We start from the raw sequence: 24,463 nt of genomic DNA, 5'->3' as shown, positions 1-24,463 counted from the left end.
CTAATGCTCTGCCTTACCGCGCTCTTTGTAACCAAGAGCCATTTGGCCAGCATTCAAGGTTACCATGAGGACGTGAAACAAAGCAAATAAGTCTCCACATGACACTGAACTCTGACCTCAGAGGTTGAGCACTTTAACTAAACCTAACCAGCCTTCAGGGTAATCAACTTTGAGTGTCTACAACAAAGATCCATATACTAAATACAATGGGGCAAGAGAGAGACAGATGAGACACAACATGCCCTAAGGACTACGTATTCTAAAAGTGGAAAATAAAAATACAAGAGCTGATACTCTAGCAGGTAATGAATTATACGACGTGTCTATAAACCCTACCCTAACTAACATTTCTCTTCTCTCAGAAAAACTTTGCTACAAAGAAGAATGTGATCAGTGATAGGCAATTTCTTTGAGAGTCAGAGGAATGAAGGTTACTTTTATTGTGGAGAGGTGTAATGCATGAATATTTAAGAATATCCAATTCCATTACAAAAAATCAAAGATACAAATAAGAGAGATGAAAATAAGTACAGAGCAAACAGCTTGAGAAGTTAGACACAGAGAAAGTAAACAGGGCATCTGTGTGGTAAACACAGGAACGAATGAAAGCACTTAGAACCACCAAATATTCACGAGACCAGAGGAGACACAAAATACTCATGAAGGTACTGATATTCATGAGGTATTAAATCAGCCAATCCAATTGGTAGTATCCATTTCCACACCTACATGCCCCCTGCCCAGGAAACACAGATGAAATCCACAGCTGCTCATCACACTAACGGGCGGGCGGACAATAGGGTCCGGCAGGTCCCTTGTTTCTCGGATAGGGTGAATGAGTGCTGGCCTCAGGCATCTTCACTCTGCTGAGCTGCCGTGTTCCTCTTCAGCCATGATCTGGAGGAAATGTTGCTATAGCAGAGAACCCTGGAAAAGAGAACACTGTAACCCAGCTCTGAGACGGTGTGTTCCCTCCATTCTACCCACACCTGAGGTGCATGGAGCGGCAATCTCAAGAGAAGAAAGAAACAGGACCAAATAAAAAGGTGAGGAAGTACGGAATGATGAGCGAGTAGACTTTGGAATAAGAGTGCTGAAGGAAAGTACTGAGTGACGAGCCTGATAAATGGAGGCGGGGCCAGAGCCTAATACAGGAATTCAGACCAGCGCTTTTCAGACTATCTGTTGTGAAGACCATCTTTTTTTCCCCTAGTGGGCCATGAACCAATTACTAGTGGGTAAAGGGGAGGAGGATACAAAACATAAGTGGCTCATGCCTGTAATTCTAGCTACTAGGGAGGCTGAGGCAGGAAAATCACTTAAACCTGGGAGGAGGAGGTTGCAGTGAGCCAAGATCAAGCCACTGCATTCCAGGCTGGGACACAGGGACTCCGTCTCAGAAAAAAAAAAAAAAAAAAGAGCATGGAGGTGGAGCTTGCGGTTTGCAGGACAGAATAGATGTGGAAGGTAAAGGACAGTTATGAATCCACCTCCAGGTACTGGCTCCTCTATGCTTATAACTGTCAGTATGTGGGGAAAAGAAAGATCAGCCTCTTACTGTGTCTATATAGAAAGAAGTAGACATAAGAGACTCCATTTTGTTCTGTATTTGAGATGCTGTTAATCTGTGACCCTACCCCCAACCTTGTCCCTGCAAGAGACATGTGCCCTGGTGACTCAAGGTTTAATGGATTTTGGGCTGTGCAGGATGTGTCTTTGTTAAACAAGTGCCTGAAGGCAGCTTGCTGGTTAAAAATCCTGCCCGTCCCTGGGCAATGGAACATCTCAATGTCAATGGAACATCTCGGTGTCAGACTCGATTGTATGCTCTGTTTACTGATATAGGAGAAAACTGCCTTAAGGCATAAGGCGGGACTTGCTGGCTGGCGCAATGTTGCTAAGAGGTTTATGGAGATGTTTGTATATGCATATCAAGGCACAGCCTTTTCCTTTGAACTCATCCATGTCACAGAGATCTTTATCCATGTCTTACTGCTGATTTTCTCCCTAAAATGATCCTATTGTCCTGCCACTCCCTTATCTTTAAGATGGTAAAGATAATTATCAATAAATACTGAGGGAACTCAGAGAGACCGGTGCCGGCATTGGTCCTCTGTAAGCTGAGCACCGGTCCCCTGGGCCCACTTTTCTTTCTCTATACTTTGTCTCTGTGTCTCATTTCTTTTCTCAAGTCCCTCGTTCCACCTAATGAGAAACGCCCACAGGTGTGGAGGGGCAGGCCACCCCTTCACAGTAACAGATGGTGAGAGATAGAATACAGCGGGAGAAGGCAGAGGAAAGAAAAACAGCAACAGCAAAGTCGTGTTTAACTTCGCTGTTTGATTTGTGTGAAGGGTCAGTAAATCTGGTCACTCTCAGCATGTGGGTCTGAAAAGTTTCATCTTGCTAAACATAAGGAGTACATACATATAAGATATTAACAACTGCGTGCTTGACTTATATGAAACTTTATAATCATCTTTTAAACTGTAATGAAAAGACACTTCTATTAAAAACCCTCCAGTAAAAGGATATTATATTCTACTGGATACCATTAAATTAATGATATATAATACATATTGCAAAAATACTTTTGCCTATGATATTAGCAGGTATCTCATAACATTTTGCCTATAAAACATTTTTCATTTCTCCCTATAGAATCCAGCTCAGACGTATGAATAAAAATAAAATAAACCAAGTATTAATGGGCTGCTGGTAAAGGGTATCTCCTAAGGTGCTAATGTCTCTTCAAAGCCACAAAGAACACTTGATCAGCTATTTACTTCTATTGTTTTTGTGAAAGTTTGTAAGAAATTGAAAACGTAAAATGCAATGTCCTCTTGAACACATTAGGAGTTTGCAGCTGTAATGGAATGTTTTTAAGCAACCATGTGCTTTAGGAGGACCCAGACTACGTTTCTAAAAGATTGGGATGGGCCGGGCGCGGTGGCTCACGCCTGGAATCCCAGCACTTTGGGAGGCCAAGGGGGGCAGATCACCTGAGCTCAGGAGTTTGAGACCAGCCAGACCAACATGGAGAAACCCCGTCTCTACTAAAAATACAAAATTAGCCCGGCGTGGAGGCACATGCCTGTAATCCCAGCTACTCAGGAGGCTGAGGCAGGAGAATTGCTTTAACCCAGGAGACAGAGGTTGCGGTGAGCCAAGATTGTGCCATTGCACTCCAGCCTGGGCAACAAAAGCAAAACTCCATCACAAAAAAAAAAAAAATATATTGGGATGGGTAGAAAAAATACAGCGTGGAGACACTAATGAAGCTTCACCCAATGTGGCTGTTACCATATCCATGTATGGGAATGGTTCAAGAAGAAAAGCATACAATTGCAATGAAAATACAGGACAGAAATAGCAGCTAAAGACAGAAGATTATTACTCTAGGAAGTATCAGAATGTGAGTGGATATTTTGATGAATTAAATCTTTTTTACATGCTACAAAAGAAACCTTCAGGCTGGGCGCGGTGGCTCATGCCTGTAATCCCAGCACTTTGGGAGGCCGAGGTGGGGGGATCACTTGAGGTCAGGAGTTCAAGACCAGCCTGGCCAACATGGTGAAACCCCGTCTCTACTGAAAATACAAAAATTAGCCAGGTGTGGTGGCACGCACCTGTAATCCCAGCTACTCAGGAGGCTGAGGCGGGACAATCGCTTGAACCCTGTGGGCAGAGGTTGCAGTGAGCTAAGATCACGGTACTGCACTCTAGCCTGGGCAACGAATGGAGTGAGACTTTGTCTCAAAGAAAAATAAGAAACCTTCACAAAGACACCAATGTTCTCAAAATTAAATCCCCATAAAATATGCTGAATCTTTAAAAGATAATTCAATTAGCATCAGCAATACAGAAGGGAGTAAAGAGACAGCTCCTTTTTGCATGAAGCCAACCAAACATTTGAAAGTCTGCTGTGAACAAAGTACTATGGAAGTCAACAGAATCCATTTAGAAAGACAGAAACATGTCTGAAAATTCTGCTTCCAGTCCTCCTGAATAAGTCTTCATAATCAGAGAAGAGCAACTTCGTAACTGTTCCTACCTTTCTCTCTGGTCTTTAACGTATATTAAAAAAAGTATATTGGTAAGTGGCAAAGTAATCTACAACGGATTGTAATGAAATGATTAGGGATTATTTTTAGAATTTACTCAAAAAAGAGTACAGTATTTCATGCATTCATTTAATTTCTGATCACAAATACTTTAAATGCTACCTAAGCCTTAATATTTATATGTCCAGAATGAAATCTACATACAGTTCTCAAAAAAAGGTAACACAGATTATTTATTTTAAAAAAAATCTAAGGAAAGCATCAATAAAAGAGAAAACTGGTAATGTTACACATTAATTTTTTTTTTTTAATACTTTAAGTTCTAGGGTACATGTGCATAACGTGCAGGTTTGTTACATAGGTATACTTGTGCCATGTTGGTGTGCTGCACCCATTAACTCGTCATTTACATCAGGTATAACTCCCAATGCAATCCCTAATCCCTCCCCCCTACCCCCTCCCCATAATAGGCCCTGTACGTCTTAATTTTTTAACCTTAGAAATTCAGTACAGTTGATTACCACTTTCAAGAAGATAAGCCCCACCATTCGTAAGCACCAGAAGTTCCCTTTCCAAACAAGAACTAAGACTAGAGATAAGACAGAGCAGTAAGAAAGGAAGCTCTAATTTTGGAGTCATTCCCTTCTCAGTGCAAATATAGTTTTCTGATACTTGCCAGCTGTGTAATCTTAGTCAAATTAGTTCAACTTTATGAGCCTTTGTTTCTTTGCTGTAAGAATAAAATGAGATAATTCATGGGAAACAGCTAAAGTCATCCATGAAGGTACATTAAGAACATGCTTGTACATAGTCTCTAGATGTCAATCGCCAGAAATTTTGTTTTATTTACTCTGCTGAGGACTCTGTGTGATTTTTATTTTTTTTTATTTATTTGAGACAGAGTCTCACTCTGTCGTCCAGGCTGGACTGCAGAGGGGCAATCTCAGCTCACTGCAACCTCTGCCTCCCAGGTTCTAGTGATTCTCCTGCCTCAGTCTCCCAAGTAGCTGGAATTACAGGCACTCATCATTTTTGCATTTTTAGTAGAGATGGGGTTTTACCATGTCACCTGGGCTGGTCTTGAACTCCTGGGCTCAAGTGATCCGCCTGTTTTGGCCTCTCAAAGTGTTCGGATTATAGGTGTGAGCCACCAAGCCCAGCTATTGGCTATTTGTGAATCATGAATTTTCTAGTGATAACAAGATGCATGGCACTAAGAGTTCAATAGTCATGTTTGTTGTCATCCCTGAAACAGAATTGCTCCTTGGGAAGAAGAACTTATAATAAGCTAGTGAAAAGCACATATGCAGAACCTAATAGGCAACAAGGCGAATGAATAAATACTGAACAGAAACAGGAAAGAGAAAAAGCCGACCAGGGATCTGCAAAACCACAGGATGATAAATGCACATTCTCTGGTAACATCAATTCACTTTTAAAGGTGAGGATGGAAGAGAGATGCTAATTTTATGTTAACACAAACAGCTATTATAGAGCAGAATATACAAAATATATAATTTCAAAAAATATTTAAGCTCAGATAAATCACTTTATAGAAATGTTTAAGTGTATTGTGAGAAGTGACCATAATAACAGAGTATGAGAATAACAAGACACATTTATATAGTGCTTACTCTTTGCCACACATATAGTAACAATTCCTCACAACAGTCCTATGAGGTAGTTATTATTAGCACTACCATTTTATAGACAAGCAAATTGAGGCACTAATAGGTAAAGCAACTCATCCAAAGTCAAACAGTTCTTAGAACTAGGATTCAACCTAGGCAGACTGGCTCCAGATGCTGTGCTGCTTGCGGTACACAGGGCAGATTCCATAAGTAAGATGGAATTTGAGCTAGGGGTTGAAGAGTTTGATAAGTTAGGAGGAGGAGGAGGAGGAAGAAGAGAAATTGTAATAATACTATTTAGCCTTAGAAAAGGCCAATTATAATTTGAGGCTGTAAGGCTATAGTTTTTGTTTTTTTTTTGAAACGGAGTCTCTCTCTGTCCCTAGGCTGGAGTGCAGTGGCACAATATCGGCTCACTGCAACCTCTGCCTCCTGGGTTCAAGCAATTCTCCTGCCTCAGTCTCCCACTGGGACTACAGGCGCCCGCCACCATGCCCAGCTAATTTTTTGTATGTTTAGTAGAGACGGGGGTTTCACCGTGTTAGCCAGGATGGTCTTGATCTCCTGACCTCGTGATCCGCCCGCCTCAGCCTTCCAAAGTGCTGGGATTACAAGCGTGAGCCACCGCGCCCAGCCGAAGGCAATGGCTAATACAGAATCCATACTGAAACATTTTCAGAGACCCATTTTTTAAAGCACAATAATTTTAGAGCTTATTTAAAAACACTGTAACTTTTTTGGTATTTACTAGACACTGTCTTGAATTTGCTTATTTATTGCTTCAGAATTTTTCTCAAGTTATTTCATGCATATATATTATTTCCCACCTGGAATTCAAGTGCTTGAATGTTTGCAGCATGAGAATGTACCCATTACTTCTTTTACAATCCTTACCAAAACACAGCCCAGGCATATAAACGGTGTTTAATTAATGTTTGTTCAATTGAACTACAACACTAAAGTCTCACACTACCTCTTACCCAAGGAAACAGATTTAGAAAAAAAATCTCTAAAGATGATGTTTAAAATGTACTTAACAACAAAAAAAACCCACAAGTATTATCTGGTAGGAAACAGAAGAGGGAAACTTGAGAACAGAGGATATTTTTGCCAGTGACAGAGTTAATATAGAGACAAGTCAGCAAAGTCCAAACAAGAAGCATGAATTAGTAAAAACACAAAGAAATGATAGGTGTCAGCCACCATGCACAGCCTGTTTTAGTTCTTTTCTAAAGCGGATATGAGATAAATGGAATTAGGCCAGGGTCAAATTTATTTTAACCTAGTCTTTCCACTTTTGTTTCTTCAACTACGATTTTATTTGAAAGGTTCACCTTCTCACAACTAGGTTTCTCCACTACAGAAAAACATGAAAGATAATTCTATGCCCATTAAAAAGGTAAAATGAAAATCTATGAATGAAATGGAATAAAACTGGTTCCTGTAAGAATTATGACCATCTTTACCGAAAATTTAAAAACTCATTGTTTTACTAATAGGATGTTCCTGGAAAGGTAAAGTCTGAACAACAGTAGAGTAACCTCAAATTCCAAGCAAAGGTGAAGACAGACTTTGAGTAACAGCCACAAAAAGGTAGTACTTTAATCCAAAGTTCAGTTCAAAAACAAACGCAGAGGACAGCAGAGGGTCTAGAAAGAGAACTGGAATAAGGAGGTACCAGTAGGAAGAGGCTGTAAAGGGAGTGACTCTGTGGTGGGAAGGTGTGGAGGAGAGGTGAGAACAACAAAGTCACAACTACAGGAAAACAGGGTTTGCTTGTACTGTTGAAATTTACTTCATGAGAAGTATCAGTTTCTGAAGATCATTTTTAATCACAAAAGCATTTTCACCTGAATAATTCCTTTAGTACAGGTTCTTTTCTTTACTGAAATGAAAACTGTCCATCTTAGTAATCTTCAGAACATTTGGCAATGTTCCATCAAAAGCTAGAAAAGGCAGGGCAAGATGGTTCTAAAAACATAAAAACCTAATTCAATGTTTAAAACATTTTAAAGTAAAAACATGTTAGAACAAGACTTCCAAACATTTCCACTCTGGTGCTTGCCTGAAGTTTGAAGGCCAAGTTTCCATGGATTCCTACAGGCAAAATTAATCTCCTTTATCTTTCACTGTGGATGTGGGTGGAGGGTAGGGGATGGTAGCCAGGGGAAGGGGTAATAGGATAAAAAGAATTAAGAAATATAATTTGTGGCTGGGTGCAGTGGCTCACGCCTATATTCCCAGCACTTTGGAAGGTTGAGGTGGGTGGATCACCTGAGGTCAGAAGTTAGAGACCAACCCGGTCAACATGGAAAAATCCTGTCTCTATAAAAATAAAAAAATTAGCCGGGCGTGGTGGTGCATGCCTGCAGTTCCAGCTACTAAACGGGCTGAGGCAAGAGAAATCACTTGAACCTGGGAGGCAGAGATTGCAGTGAGCCGAGATCACATCACTGCACTCCAGCCTGGGTGATAGAGTGAGGCTCCATCTCAAAAAAAAAAGATGTAAAAACATAATTTTTATGTGCTTCTAACTCTAACACAATTAAGCCAAAACAAATTTACAAATTAGTACATGCAAAAAACATTAATAAAGTTAAAATAATAGTCATTTAACAGAATGCTGCTCTGTAAAAATTAAAGTTTTGTTCACTGATGGAATACGGTATAAACTGTGACGGCACCAGTTCTTTCAAGTTCACACTCTTATTTATCATACGCACATGAGGATCCAACTCTCCCACCATCGACTACAGAGAAATCTTTGTTTCTAAAACATGATGTGATGTTGTCCCAAAGGCAAAATTTATTAATTTTACCCCCCACAGTTGTAAACAGAAATACAACCCTGAGCACTGAAATCTCTTTTTTTGAGATGGAGTCTCGCTCTTGTTGCCCAGGCTGGAGTGCAATGGTGCCATCTCGGCTCACTGCAAGTTCTACCTCCCGGGTTCAAACAATTCTCCTGCCTCAGCCTCCTGAGTATCTGGGATTACAAGTGCCTGTCACCATGCCTGGCTAAGTTTTGCATTTTTAGTAGAGACAGGGTTTCACCATGTTGGCCAAGATGGTCTCGAATTCCTAACCTCAAGTGATCCGCTCGCCTTGGCCTCCCAAAGTGCTGGGATTACAGGCATTACAGGCGTGAGCCATCGCGCCCAGCAAGCTCTGAAATCTCGTATGAGAATGTTGTTTTAAAGTGTCAGTATTGTTCTTGAATAAGCTTATATTATTTTTTTATCATTGAAATAAAAATAGAGAATTTTTTAAAATGCTAATTACTTTTTTCCTTTCCCACTTCTCTGTATTTTACATATTTTCTATGACAAACTTGTATTTTTTCTAGCTGCGTTTCATGACAGCTTTATTGAGATATAATTCATATGCCATACAATTCACCTATTTAAAATGTACAATTCAATAGCTTTTTGCACATTCACAAAATTGTACAATCAATTCTAGAACATCTTATCACCCCCAAAAGATCCTCCCTGCCCCCTATACCCACTAGCAGAGACTTCCTATTCTCCTGTACCCCCACCACAGCCCTAGGCAACCACTCAAACCACTAATGTACTTTCTGTCTCTATAGATTTACATATTCTGGACATTTCACATAAATAGAATTATACAATATGCAGTCTATTGCGATTAGCTTCTTTCACTCAGCATGTTTTCAAGGTGTATCCATGTTGTACTATAAACTGACACTTCCTTTCTTTTTATTGCCAAAGAATCTTCCACTGTACAGATATACAGATATTTTATTTAGTCATTTATTTATTTATATTTTATTTATATTTAGCCACCTTTTATTTAGCCATTCATCAGTTGATGGACATTTGGGCTGTTTCTACTTTTTGGCTATTGTGAATAATGCTGTTCTAAACATCTGTGCACGTGTTTGTGTGAACACTTGTTTTTAATTCTTTTCAGTGTATACCTAGGAGTGGAACTGCTGGGTCACATGCTAATATGATGTTTCACTGACGACGAACTGCCACGCTGCTTTCCATCAGATGTACAAGGGAGGGCTTGGATTTCTCTATCTCCAGGTGTGAAGTGGTATATTTCACTGTGGTTTTGATTTGTATTTCCCTGATGGCTAATGATGCTGGGCACCTTTTCACGTGTTTTTGGCCATTTGTATATCTTCTGTGGCAAAATGTCTATGCACAACCTACTGAGTTGTAAGTTGCAGATTTTTAAACTCAGGAAACCGACTTTTTAAAAAACAGTGGACATATGCTAATATGGTTTAAAAGTAAAATTAATACAAATATTGAAGGCTGTGTTAGTGTAGAAACTTTCCCACACTCCTTTACTCACCCACTTCTGGGAAGGTAGAATGATTTCTCTTATTGGCAAATTTGGTAATGCCTAAGCTTTGCTGGCTCGGCCACCTTCTTTCTCCCTAGAGGGAGTCTATCAGCAGAGGACACACTACTATGCCATGCCATGTTAGCTGGCCAGCCTTCTGTGAAGGAAGACATAGAGGAAATGAAAGTGAATCACGATAAGAAAGATTAGATAGATGAAAAAGAAGAAGTGGGATGTAACAGTATTTCAGATACAAAGACAAGAAATTTTTACAGGAAACTGAGGTCACCAGGTTTGGCTGGATGGGGAAGGTGGAGCCTACTGGACCTGCCTTTAGACTCATGGTGCCCTTAATCCAGTTCAAGTCCTTATGGAGAACTGTGAGGGTCACGACACCCAACACAGTCCCAACTCTTAAGTACCTCCAGTATCTCAACAAACCAGCTCTCTAACTTTATCCTCTACTAGTCTTCCATAAATCTCCTTCTCTAACTAAAATGGGCAATTTATTTGCCTCTCAAACAAGGATTTTAAAAAATGAGAACATGAGCCAGGCACAGTGGCTCATACCTGTAATACCTGCACTTTGGGGGCTGAAGTGGCAGGATCACTTGAGCCCAGGAGTTTGAGACCAGCCTGAGCAACAAGGTGAGACCCTGTCTCTACAAAAAAATAAAAAATTAACCAGACGTTCGTGGCACATGCATGTGATCCAGCTACTTGTGAGGCTGAAGTAAGATGATCACTTGAGCCCAAGAGGTCGAGGCTGCAGTGAGCAGTGGTCTCTATACCCCAGCCAGGGCGACAGAGCAAGGCTCTGTCACAAAAAAAAAAAAAAAATTAGCTGGTTGTGGTGGTGTATACCTATAGTCCCAGCTACTCTGTAAGATGAGGCTAGAGGATTGCTTAAGCCCAGGAGTTTGAGACTACAATGAGCTATGATCACATCACTATACTCTAGTCTATATAACAAAGCAAGACCCTAATTCTACAATAAATGAATTAATAAATGAGAATATGTAATACTGGTGAGGGTTCGATTAAATATTCACAGTCTCATGCTGCTCAAGAGGAATGTAAACTGCCATAACTTATCAGAAAATGATTTTGCAATATGCAGTAAGATTAAAACAATTAAGTCCTTTTATTATTGCGGGATTTATGCTAAAAAATTTTTCAGTAGCCATGAAAAGGAAAAAAGAGGAGATCCTCTGTGCACAAAGATGAACACAGCGGCAATATTTTACAGGCTTATTTCAAGGACTGCTCTACATGTGCTATATACATTATGTCAGTTAATCCTCATAACTCTTAGGAAGTATTATTTCCCACATTTATAAATGTGAAAACTAAGGGGAAAGGAAGCTAAATAGCTTATCCGAAGTGATATAGTTTATATATTTCCCCCCACAAATCTCATGTGGAATTGTAATCCTCAGTATTGGAGGTGGGGCCTGGTGGCAGGTGACTGGACCGTAGGGGTGGATTTCTCATGAATGGCTTAACACCATCCCTTTGGCCACTGTCCTCGCAATAGTGCGTGAGTTCTCGTGATAGTGAGTGAGTGCTCGTGATAGTGAGTGAGTTCTCATGATAGTGAGTGCGTTCTCGTGAGACCTGATTGTTGACTGGACAGTAGGGGTGGATTTCTCATGAATGGTTTAACACCATCCCTTTGGCCACTGTCCTCGCGATAGTGAGTGAGTTCTCGTGATAGTGAGTGAGTTCTCGTGATAGTGAGTGAGTTCTCGTGAGACCTGATTGTTGACTGAACAGTAGGGGTGGATTTCTCATGAATGGTTTAGCACCATCTCTTTGGCTGTTGTCCTCGCGATAGTGAGTTCTCCTGAGACCTGACTGTTTAAACGTGTGTAGCACATCCTGCTTGGGCCTGCTCCTGCTCTCACCATGTGATGTGCCCGCTCTCATTTCAGCATCCACCATGAGTAAAAGCTCCCTCAGGCCTCCTCGGAAGCTGAGTGATGTCATGCCCATACAGCCTGCAGAAGTGTGAGCCAAATAAACCTCTTTCCTTTAAAATTGCCCAGTCTCAGGTATTTCTTTATTATTAAATAGCAACACGAGAACACATAAGACCACTGTGGCAGTGAGGAAAAAACTGAAAACAAATGTTCAATAATAGGGAAATGTTTATCATGTTATAAAAGTACAAAAAATATACATTATGTGTCCATAATAAGAGAAGAAGAATCTAAAACAAATTGTAAATATGACCTCAACTATGTAAAAACACACACTCCAAAGAGACTGAAAATAAATATACCAAAATGTTAACACTTTTTCCTCTTAGTTGATGGGAATTCAATATGTGCTACACACGTTTAAACAATCAGGTCTCACGAGTTTTTATTTTTGTACTTTTCTGTATTTTGCACATTTAAATGTAAGATTTTATACTCAAACACATTTTTTAAATCATTGAACCAAGGACATAAAAGTTTATTTTTAATCACTAAGAATGTTATGCAGGTCATTTAAATATTAATATTATTCCCCTCTTTAGAAAGAAAATAACCCAAATAAATATAAAGTAATAACAAAAGTTTAGCAAATTAAAAACAAAACACCCATTTACTAAGTGCTGTCTGTGTGCCACACACTGTGGACAGTCACTTTGACATGTGTTATCTTATGTAATAACTGTGTGGGTTTTTTTCTTTTAGAAAGTGTATTTATCAACCATTTTAGTAGATATCCACTGCTTAGGACCCTATTTTAGAGCACCACCGAGACTCTTGCTGTAATTGCCAATAACCTACAGAAACAGGAATTCCTACAAAACCAGTTTTCCAGGGCACAAAGTGGAGACCTCTATAGTGGAACTATGTAGATCTTAAAAAGTAACTCATCCAAACTGTTTCACAACTTTTCACAATAGGTTTACTGAACCCTAAGTCAAAAGAGGTGGCATTTAAAATTCTAGTAAAATGAAGAAATAAAATTCTATACAATATATACCAAATGAATTATAAATTATACTAACCAAAAGACTCTTCATATATATTTCCTGTTTCTTTCTTAAAAAAATTAAAACAAATCTATATAAAGTCATTCATGACATTAGCCATGAAGCTAATAGGAATGTTGGGTTTCAACAGTCATTCAAAATCTACCATATTTCAAAATTATACACTAACATGACATATTTTCTTGCATATGTATATCATAGTGTATAGGTTAAATGGATTATCAATAAATTAAAATTAATTTATGAATTTGAGTAGGATAAAGAACATAAAATCTATATGGCAAACACAATTTTAAAAATTACAAAACCTAAGCCAGGAGTTCACTAGCTTATTTCTTCTCTTCTTGTGAACACAAAGCAAAAACTCATTAATTCTATCATTTCAGAGGTTATAATTTCAAAGAGTTTAGGCTGATGTTTACTTTTAATTAAGGCTTTCATTTTCTCACATATCCCTTTCAATCCATCCTGCATATCAGAGGCAGATTAACCTTCAGAAAATATTATCTTTCTGTTTTGCATAATAAAAGCAATGACCTCACATACTTGTGGAATGAATAATTTTTTGTGTCTCAAAAATCTATAATAATATCCTATGGTCTGGTCACTTAGCCAGCGTTACTCCAGTCTTATGTTGTTACTGAATAGCAAAATAAACAGAACAAATCTGTTCAATTCAGATGAGTCTCAACAACATCCCACTATCCATATCCTTTTATCTGGCTCTAAACTCCTATTCCTTGATTGCTCTCAAGCCATCACCCCAGCTGTTCAACACAAGAGTGCCGAACTCCTGCCAATGTTTTGGTCACGTTAGTCAGCCTCATCCTGGCACGACTTCCTTTCCTATCTAGTATCGAATCCACGTATCATCTCTTGCTACTCGTTAGTCTTCTTATACTTCTACTGCACTCACCCTATAAACCACCAGCCCCGATCAATCTAACTATGTTTTCTGCTCCTATCGCCAATCTGCAATCTATTGCTAAAGAGCATCACAACTACACAAATGAATAACTCTCTCCAAGCGGTATCCATGAAACCTCAGCTGGAACCTTAATGCTGGCCAGATGCCCTTCCTCCAGAGCTATTCTCAGCCTTCATCACCAGTCTCCAGTCCCCTGCCTGCCCATTCCCGCCTCAGCAGAGTCTCAGCTGGACAAGTAAATAGAAGCTCCACCTCCATCTCAGCAGAAGAATGTTTCTATCCACTCTTCAAGGATAATTTTTCTACCTGTACCCAGTTTCTCACCCATTCCTTATTCATCAGGGAACATGTCTGTACAATCAAGCCCTCTATGGACCTATTCTTCTCATCATCACAAAACAGCAGTTGCCTTTACCCTAATTCCAGGTCTGTGAATAAGTCTTTGGACTTGCAGCAAAAACTCAACCACAATAATTATTCACTTTTCTAGAAAATGTACAGAGGACAAACAAATGATTTAAAAAAAAAATACCCCACAAGGTACTAGAAAAATATAAAGAGTAATTCCTAAAGGTATAAAAGATACAAGGCAAAAAATACTTGAGGAGCCAGACGCAGTGGCTCACACCTGTAATCCCAGCACTTTCGGAGGCCGAGCCAGGGGGATCACTTGAGGTCAGCAGTTCAAGACCAGACTGGCCAACATGCTGAAACCCCATCTCTACTGAAAGTACAAAAATTAGCCTGGCTTGGTGGCGGGCACCTGTAATCCCAGCTACTTGGGAGGCTGAGGTGAGAATCACTTGAACCCGGGAGGCGGAGGCTGCAGTGAGCCAAGATCATGCCATTGCACTCCAGCCTGGGCAACAGAGCAAGACTCCATCTCAAAAATAAATAAATAGATAGATAAATAAATAAAATACTTGAGGAAGATTTGTTCAGATTTGTTCTTTGACTCACCATGACTTTTCTTCATAATCTTTTTTTTTTTTTTGAGATGGAGTCTCCCTCTGTTGCCCAGGCTCGAGTGCAGTGGTGCGATCCCGGCTCACTGCAAGCTCCGCCTCCCGGGTTCACACCATTCTCCTGCCTCAGCCTCCCAAGTAGCTGGGACCACAGGCGCCGCCACCTCGCCCGGCTAATTTTTTTGTATTTTTAGTAGAGACGGGCTTTCACCGTGTTAGCCAGGATGGTCTCCATCTCCTGACCTCGTGATCCGCCCGCCTTGGCCTCCCAAAGTGCTGGGATTACAGGCGTGAGCCACCAGGTCTGGCCCATAATCTATTAAATTATTTTTGTTTTAAATAAAATACTACTAAAAACGATGCTTTTACACAGGAATCCTTATAAAACCATAGCGGCTCATAAGATAAATTTAGAAAGACACACAGTAACCAACTAAGTCGAATTGCTGCTGTGGCTCTTGTCTTTTTACTGAGTAACAGACTCCTTGAAAAATCTGATGAGACCTGAGAGTTCCCTCGGAAAAATACACGTATTGTGCTTTGGGAGGCCAAGGCAGGAGGATCGCTCCTGGAAGAGGCCATGAGTTCTAGACCAGCTGAGGCAACACAGGGAGGACCTATCTCTACAAAAAGCTTAAAAAATAAAAGTTAGCTGGGCATGGTGGTGCACACCTGCAGTCCCAGCTACTAGGGAGGTTGAAGTGAGAGGACTGCTTGAGTCCGGGAGTCTGAGGCTGCACGGAGCTATAATCATGCCACTGGATAGCAACCTGGGCGACAGTGCAACACACTGTCTCTAAAAAAAATTTTTTTAAAGGAAAAGAAAAAACACTAATTTTTGAATAACCATGTTTTCCTCAAGTTAAAATGTACTGACCTTTTAAAAAAATATTTGGAGCATCATTACTTTTTTTGTTGTTGTTGTTGAGACGGAGTCTCGCTCTGTCGCCCAGGCTGGAGTGCAGTGGCCGGATCTCGGCTCACTGCAAGCTCCGCCTCCCGGGTTCACGCCATTCTCCTGCCTCAGCCTCCCGAGTAGCTGGGACTACAGGCGCCCGCCACCTCGCCCGGCTATTTTTTTGTATTTTTTACTAGAGACGGGGTTTCACCAGGTTAGCCAGGATGGTCTTGATCTCCTGACCTCGTGATCCGCCCGTCTCGGCCTCCCAAAGTGCTGGGATTACAGGCTTGAGCCACCGCGCCCGGCCGAGCATCATTACTTTGTAATCAAGAAGGAAAAAAGAGGCAAAGAATAAGATTTGCACTTCTATCCCCCACCACTTTCAAGTTTCTAATAAAATATGACCTATTCGGACCTGTCAGCTTTACACGGAAAAAACTAAAAGGTGAGGGAAGGCCGAAGAATCTATAGAGACATTCTGGGCCCAGTTTTTCACTTACACTGAAGAGTTGGAGGAAAATGGAAACTCTCCGGCAAAGGCTATACAAAGTACGTGGTTTTACACAAAGCATTACACAAGTACATGGAAGCTTCAGTTACAAAACAGATATTCTTAGAATATGTTTCCTCAGCCTAGATACGTGTTCCTGGAGCAGAATTTCTGCTCATAAGGTTTTTGCACTCACAGCTATACTCTTTGAGGCTTCAGGGAAGGCAAGCCAAGGACACATAGGTTAAAGCTCTGTTGGCATTTGAAACTGGGCAATCCCTAGGTTTTCCCCAGCTATACAGTGAGAAAGGAAGGATAAAAAGCCCATAGGCCTCAGAGTGCATGAAACTATAACCAACCGAGAGGTCACCTGAGATAATAAAAACTCACTTCTTGAATTAAATACTATTTTACTTTAGGTTATTTTGAAATACATCTTTCTCTGGCTAGAGAAAAGATGAGCTTTGGTGAATATATGATCTATTATATTAATTTTAAAACAAGAGTTCGGGGGGGGATAGCATTAGGAGATAGACTTAATGTAAATGACGAGTTAACGGGTCCTGCACACCAACATGGCACATGTATACATATGTAACAAACCTGCACGTTGTGCACATGTACCCTAGAACTTAAAGTATAATAAAAAAAAGAGAGAGAGTTCAAATGTAATACTAATAAGACAGACTATCTTCTCTCTTCCGAGTCACAAAACATATATCACCTGATTAAAATAGGGAAGACAAAGGGCATTACTTCTAATTTTGGCTCTTTACAGTGCTTATCCAATGCTACAGATATAACTCTAATTGGCATGGCAAAGAACTCAACAACAAAGTTTTTAAAATACTTGTAGCAAAAATAATCTAGAGATTACTGTGTAAATTATTTAAAATAAAGCCTGATGGCTGAATTTGAATTAAGATGCCACAAATGGGTATCAATAATGACTTTTCCAGGAAACTAAATTTCACAATAATTATAACCAGAATAATTTGCACAAATGTCCACCCCTCTTTTCATCTGAGTTGACTCTGAGGGAGGAAATCATGTTGTTTACATGAATTCTTAAAAGACCCAATCTAAGTAAACTTTTTCATGCTTCACAAGTGGAAAAAAAAAATCTAAAATGTTCTTTGTTGCTTCATGAGGTAAAAACAATTAACTCAGGCCTGGTGCGGTGACTCACACCTGTAATCCCAACACTTTGAGAGGCTGAAGTAGGCAGTCTGCTTGAGCTCAGGAGTTCAAGACCAGCCTGTTCAAGACCAGCCTGGGCAACATGGCGAAACCCTGCTTCTGTTTTTCTAAAAAATTAATAATTAGAAAAACCACATACCTGACACAAAAATAAATAACTCCCCTATTTATTATTCAACAAATAAAACACATTTTTGGCTGGGAGCGATGGCTCATGTCTATAATCCCAGTACCTTGGGAGGCCAAGGCAGGAGGATCACTTGAGCTCAGGAGTTCAGGACTAGCCTGGGCAAGATAGTGAGATCTCATCTCTATTTAAATAATAAACCACACAAATTTTCACAAAAATAAATCCTCACTGAAAAATCTTAGGTAACGTTTTTCAGTTCATCTAAAAATTATTTTTAAGATTCAGTTGTATACTAACAGCTGCAAAAGAGAAAAATAATGAACAAAGATAATGCATACAAAAAATCAAAATATAAGCAGTATGTTACCCAATACTCAAGAGCAGCATTTGATCTTATAAAATTCCCAAATTTTTTAATAACTTATTTCAAACTCTGTAACATAAACAGTACTTTATTTAATTCATGTATTTGTGCATTTTTGAGACAGGGTCTTACTCTGTCACCCAGGCTGGAGTGCAGAGCACAGTGGAGCAGTCATGCTTCACTGCGGCCTCGACCTCCTGTGCTTAGGTGATCCTCCCACCTCAGCCTCTAGAGTAGCTAGGACTACAGGCACGAGTCCCAGGCATGGCTGAGACTGGCCAAAAAGTATTTTTAAAGGTTACTTTACCTTCATTCAAATTAGAAAACCACAGTAACCTAATTCACTGAGTTTTCTTTTTTCTTTTTTTTTTTTTTTGAGGCAGAGTCTTCACTCTGTCGCCCAGGCTGGAGTGCAGTGGCACCATCTCGGCTCACTGCAAGCTCCGCTCCCGGGTTCGTGCCATTCTCCTGCCTCAGCCTCCCGAGTAGCTGGGACTACAGGCGCCCGCCACCGTGCCCGGCTAATTTTTTGTATTTTAGTAGAGACGGGGTTTCACCGTGTTAGCCAGGATGGTCTCGATCTCCTGACCTCGTGATCCGCCCGCCTCGGCCTCCCAAAGTGCAGGGATTACAGGCGTGAGCCACCGGCGCCCGGCCTCACTGAGTTTTCAAAATGCAGCTAAGATAGAAAAAAATATGTAATTATTTAATCAGGTAGTGGCTCTCCAGGAAAAAAACAGGGCAACTATTCTCATAAGAAAATTTAATACATATGTCAATTGCAAAATAATGTTAATTTCTATAATTGCCTAGATACTGTCAGTTTAAATATCAAATGCCGAAATGTCGATGAAGGGTGACTAACCAGACAGTGTGGCACATGCCTGTAGTCCCAGCTCAGGAGGCTACAGCAGGAGGATCACTTGAGCCCAGGAGTTCAAGGCTAATCTGGGCAACATAGTGAGACCTCATCTCTAAAATAAGTAAATAAATGTGACAAAATTTACCATTTACTGTTTCAGAATTTTTCTCAGTCTAAAAGGAATTTTAGTTTGAGATTTGACAAAATACTGACAAGATACTGATTTGTCAGTATTTCGATAGGCACAAACTGTCTTTCCTTTCCACATGGCTAATGACGATGAAAAACAGGAAGTCCTAAGAGATGGACGGGTGGAGGGTATATGGCAAAAAGTTTCCATCTCCAAAATGTTAAAGAGCAGGATCTCAAAACTAAAATAAAAACTAGATAGCCGTTTATCCATAAACGGCTATCTAGTTTTTAAATTTAAATGAAAACATTATTATTTTCTTATAGAACATCCACACATCGCTCACAAAACAAGCAACATCCAGTAACTATACCCCTTCCCCAGTTCTGTCTTTGATCCTCTAACACTCCCCATAGTCCCTACATTGTGCCAGGTCTATCATGACTATATTTGACAGAAGGAGTTTGTTCACTCATGCCTTTAATCCCAGCACTTTGGGAGGCCGAGATGGGTGGATCACTTGAGGTCAAGAGTTTGAAACCAGCCTGGCCAACATGGTGAAACTCTGCCTCTACTAAAAATACAAAAAATTAGCTGGGTATGGTGGCACACGCCTGTAATCCCAGCTACTTGGGAGGCTGAGGCAGGAGAATCACATAAACCCGGGAGCTGGAGGTTGCAGTGAGTCAAGATCTGGCACCACTGCACTCCAGCCTGGGCGATGGAGCAAGACACTGTCTCAAAAAGGACAGACACTGTCTCAAAAACGATAAAAACAATTTAAGAAATCTCAAGCTATTATAAGACTTCAGAATTCTGCTAAAGATGTGTTCTTTAAAGAATATTACAATTATCTCAAATGCTTAAAAAACAAAATTATTCCCTGAAAGGATATATAATTTCCCCCATGAGAATGAGTCCTACATAAAGGAAAGCCTGTATTCACATGAATCTTGAAGGCCCTAAACTGGAAAGGTTACATAACAGTATCAAGACACACATACATTGTTACAATTTCTCAATAAGCATATAATGCTTTTAAAGCCCATTTAAACCTTATCAGGGTTTTTTAAAAACTGAAGATTACTGCACTACCAATTACTCTTCCTAAAATAACTGCAATAAATTTGCTAAGACTCACTTGTAGAAACCAAGCAATGTATTTTCTCTCTTATCCAACTAAAAGGGTGTCAATAAATGGCTATCTAGTTTTAAATTTAAATGCAAACATTATTTTCTTATAGAACATCCTCACATCGTTCACAAAACAAGCAACATCCAATAACTATACCCCTTCCCCAGTTCTGTCTTTGATCCTCTAACACTCCCCATAGTCCCTACATTGTGCCAGGTCTATCATGACTATATTTGACAGAGGGAGTTTGTTCAGTGACCAGGTAATTTAAAATTTCTTCATACCATAAAGGTTGAGAAGAGGGCATGTTTCCTGTATTAAACTACATGAAATATTAATTAGGCCTTCAGGCTAATTTTGCTATTGATGTCGACGTAACACACTGCAGCTAAAGTAGTATTTAGGGAAGTTTATCAGAGCACAGAGGTCAAGACAGGAACAACCATGGGTCTGACTGATCCCCAAGGAGGTTAACTGGCTTTAGAGCTACCTTTGTTACAGCAGCTCTGAACCAGAGAAGGTTCTATGTAAATCACCAAGCTTGTTGCAAAAACAACTTAAGGCACGTATGAAGACAGTATGTCAGTTGCTTTATATAAAAACTGCCATCTTTTCTTTTAAATTTCCCTAAACCACCATAAGCAAGTTAATCTTTTACTTTACTCAGGCTCCCAGCATTCTACAGCCATAAAACTTACTCTCTTCCTTTCTAAATGTCGCTCAAAGATTTGATCTTTCCCTTGATAAGAAACACCAGGATATAAAGAAGCACATTTATAAAACTCTTAGCCTTACCTGAAACTGATTCAGAAAATAACTCAGCAACAACAGGTACTCTATCTGTTCACAATAAAGTTCAATCTTGTTGTAGGTCCTCAAGTTCTCCCTACAATTTAGTAGACAGAAACTCACACTGTGCCTCCACATACTGTTGACGTGTAGATGTAAATAACTACTAACAATGACACACCAGGAAATGACTGAACACTATTCATCTTAGGAGCCTCACGAAACAAGCATGGGGCTCAGCATTAACACAGTCAACACTAAGAGAAAGAGGCTGGGCATGGTGGCTATGCCTATAATCTCAACACTTTGGGAGGCTGAGGTGGAAGGATCATTTGAGCCCAGGAGTTTAGGGCTCAGGGACTGCCACTGCACTCCAGCCTGGGCAACAGAGTGAGAATCGGTCTCAAAACCATCAAAACAAAACAAAACAAAACAAAAACACTAAGAGGAAGAGACTTAGAACTCTCTTCCTGCATAGAAACTTCTCAAATTGAATACCACAGCACTTCAGGAAGAGGAGTTTTTCATTTACCCCACAGAATCAGACTCTCCGTGTAGGAAGACAGCTTAAAAACCATGTGAGGATCTATCATATGCGCTGCTCAGAAAGGTAACATTTAGCTACATGTGACTATTGAGCACTTGAAATGTGGCTTCTTCAAATTCAGATGTGCTCTAAGTATAAAATACACACCAGAGTTTATAGATTCAGTATGAAACAATGTAAAATAGCTCATTAACTTTTAAAATTGATTTCATGCTAAAATAACATAAATAAGATTGAACAAAATATACTACTAAAATTTTACCGTTTCTTTTTACTTTCTTAATATCACTACTAGAAAATTTTAAATTACTTATACAGCTTGCATTGTATTTCTATGGAACACTGCTGCTACAGACCTACAACCTCAATTCTGACAGCAAGCAAGGACTATTGCTTGGCATTTCCCAATTTCGGCTGTCATTTAAAAGCCAAAAGAGGCTGGGTGTGATGGCTCATGCCTGTAATCCCAGCACTTTGGGAGGCCGAGGTCGGGGGATCACCTGAGGTCGGTAGCTCAAGGCCAGCCTGGCCAACATGGTGAAACCCCGTCTCTACTAAAAACACAAAAATTAGCTGGGCATAGTGGCAGGTGCCTGTAATCCCAGCTACTCCGGAGGCTGAGGCCGGAGAAACTGCTTGAACCTGAAAGGTGGAGGTTATATAGTGAGCCAAGATTGCACCACTACACTCCAGCCTGGGTGAGAGAGTAGACTCTATCTCAAAAAAAAAAAAAAAAAAAAATTACTTCAAAAAGGTACAAACAGCACGGGATAGAAAACCACACTTCTTAAGAAAAAAGATGGGAAATACTGCACACCAATCGAGTGTTTCTAGTAAAGTATGTCTAAACCCTGATCGTAAAGTTCATCTTTAAGGTGAAATCAACATTCTTAGCACCTGGGACCTCAGAAAAAAATAAGATGTACAAAAATCTGTCTTTTTATTATTTAAGTACCTTCAATTACAAACAAGTGAACCACCAACACTGTAAAAAGGGAATATTACAATGTAATTCTCCTTCCCAAAACCAAAAGAATAACACCCAAAAGCAAAAGTAAAAATGACATCAGTTTTTCTAGGACTCAGTAGGCTAACTTTGGTTCACAAACATTATGAAATAAGACAGTGCATTTTAAAATACGGTTTTTTTAAAAAAACCACAATGTGTTTATTTTTCTTTTTCTCTCTTTTTTCTTTCTTTTCTTTTTTTTTTTAAAGAGACAGAGTCTATGTTGCCCAGTCTGGCTTCGAACTCCCAGCTGCAAGTGATCCTCCCACCTTGGCCTCCCAAAATGCTGGTATTACAGGCATGAACTACCATACCCAACCACCACAATGTTTTTTTAAAAGTATATTTAAAAAGTAAGAAATTCAACGACACATTTCCATGAGTGAACCATACAGACATAACTCTATTTCATCTGATTTAAAAATATTTAGGACTCCAGGTTCTGGAGGGGGGGAAAAAAGTGTATTTCTGAATCTATGAAAATGTTTTTTAAGGGGAGAGGGGGAGGCAGCTCAGTAATGGGGACAGGTTCAGGGGATGCAAAGTCATTTCTAGAAAATTGTCAGTGAGAAAACTATACGAAAAAAGAATGTAAGGAAATTAAAACCAATGAGTGAGTCCCCAGAGTTTGTACAACAAACAGTTGATGAGATATTTTCTACGATGTCCTAACGAATTTATAATCCACAAAAGGTCATACTTGGTTGTCAATTCCTTATCCGTTTGAGCTTCATGAGTATAATCCTCAGACTATTTGCTAGGTGATACATTCCTTAGGAACCTTTCCCTTGTGCAGTTAAATGCCAAACTCAATTACGCTCTCAGTAGAGTAAGCAGAAAGGATTGTACGTATTTTGAGACACGGAGTTCATTGGCTGCCGTTTCTTGCCTTGGTAGTAAGGATAATGGGTAAAAGCTCTTTCTAAGTTTGATCCTGAAACACCGAAAACACTCTCAAAGAACCATGTCTTCTAACATTGCCCAATAGGTTAAAAAAAAAAAAAAAAAAAAAGACTGCCAAAATTTCCATTACAGCATGCTATTTTTAGTCTTCAAAATTGGGTCTTTAAATCGCATTCCACAGTAGGATGTGTCTGACTAAGTTTACATAAGGAATAAAATAAGCATCCTAAAGTGTTAATCTTGTTAAGCTGAGAAAGGAACTGTAAGCTTTTAATTCTTCATTTTTAATCTTAAGTCTTTCAAACACACAAACTGAAAAAATTAAGGAAAATATTGGCCCAGAAAGAGGAAAGGAAAGGAGACACCAGGCGGTTCTTGACAACCAAAGTGGTGGTGATGGGGGGGACCAGGTGTGGGGAGGGAATGAAAACCATCCACCAGGGTGGGGAGAGCGGGCTGTGGGCCACGGAACAGACAGGAATGGAGACCGTGGAAGCCGCAGGCTCCTCCAGGAGCTGGGCGAGGAACGACTTCTGGCGCTAGTCCCCCAGGGAGAGAGAAATTGGCGCGACGCGCAGCAACAGGAGACCCACAGCAGCTGAGAAAGGAGAGGAAAACAGGCGACCTGAGAGGCGGAGGAGGTGAGGGGACCGGGCTACACCTCACCGGGAGGGCAGAGGCAGCGCGGCTGGAGGAGGACAGCGCAGGGGGAGGAGCGAGGGGCTTCCGAAAGCCTCTCCATCCCGGCCAGGAGCCGGCGGGTGCCCCTGCATCCCGCTCCTCCTCTCCTCACCTGGGAATCGGAGGCGCAAGGAGGGCTACCGCTGGGCGCCGGGTCTGTTTCCAGCCCCACTCGGCGACATGGCGGCCGACGTGCTGTCACGGAGCTTGCTCGGGTCTCCCGTGGCTCCGGTGGAGGAGACACCTCTCGCCTTTCCGCCCCGCCTCCCTCTGCGCACCCCTCGCGGCTGGCCGGCTGGAGGCTGGCCGCCCGCGACCGCGGAGCATAGAGCACTGGCGGCTAGAGAGGAAGCGCAGAGCGCGGACAACCATAGAGTGCGAGTCCGGACACCAACCGGATGGTCTGTCGCTCTCCTCAACGGTCC

The 24,463-nt window shown here is 40.6% G+C and overlaps 1 protein-coding gene across 4 annotated transcripts in view; it reads right to left on the bottom strand.

The window, feature by feature from the left end:
• CNST (consortin, connexin sorting protein) overlaps positions 1 to 24,374 on the bottom strand; it is a 116,025-nt gene extending 91,651 nt beyond the window's left edge. Inside the window, exon 1 of one of the 4 annotated variants that reach the window (XM_007990031.3) lies at positions 24,151 to 24,374. The gene's annotated coding sequence lies outside the window, so the exon portion shown is untranslated. Of the gene's footprint in view, positions 1 to 10,024; positions 10,159 to 20,904; positions 20,996 to 24,150 lie in introns of those variants that run through there. The other 3 variants (XM_007990032.3, XM_073011914.1, XM_073011915.1) reach the window with 3 other exon arrangements.
• Between the last annotated feature and the right edge of the window lie 89 nt (positions 24,375 to 24,463).

This window comes from Chlorocebus sabaeus, chromosome 25, assembly GCF_047675955.1.
Source record: "Chlorocebus sabaeus isolate Y175 chromosome 25, mChlSab1.0.hap1, whole genome shotgun sequence".
NCBI lineage: Eukaryota > Metazoa > Chordata > Mammalia > Primates > Cercopithecidae > Chlorocebus > Chlorocebus sabaeus.
Note: the sequence above shows the minus strand (reverse complement) of the source record. Positions and strands in the feature narration are given on the sequence as shown.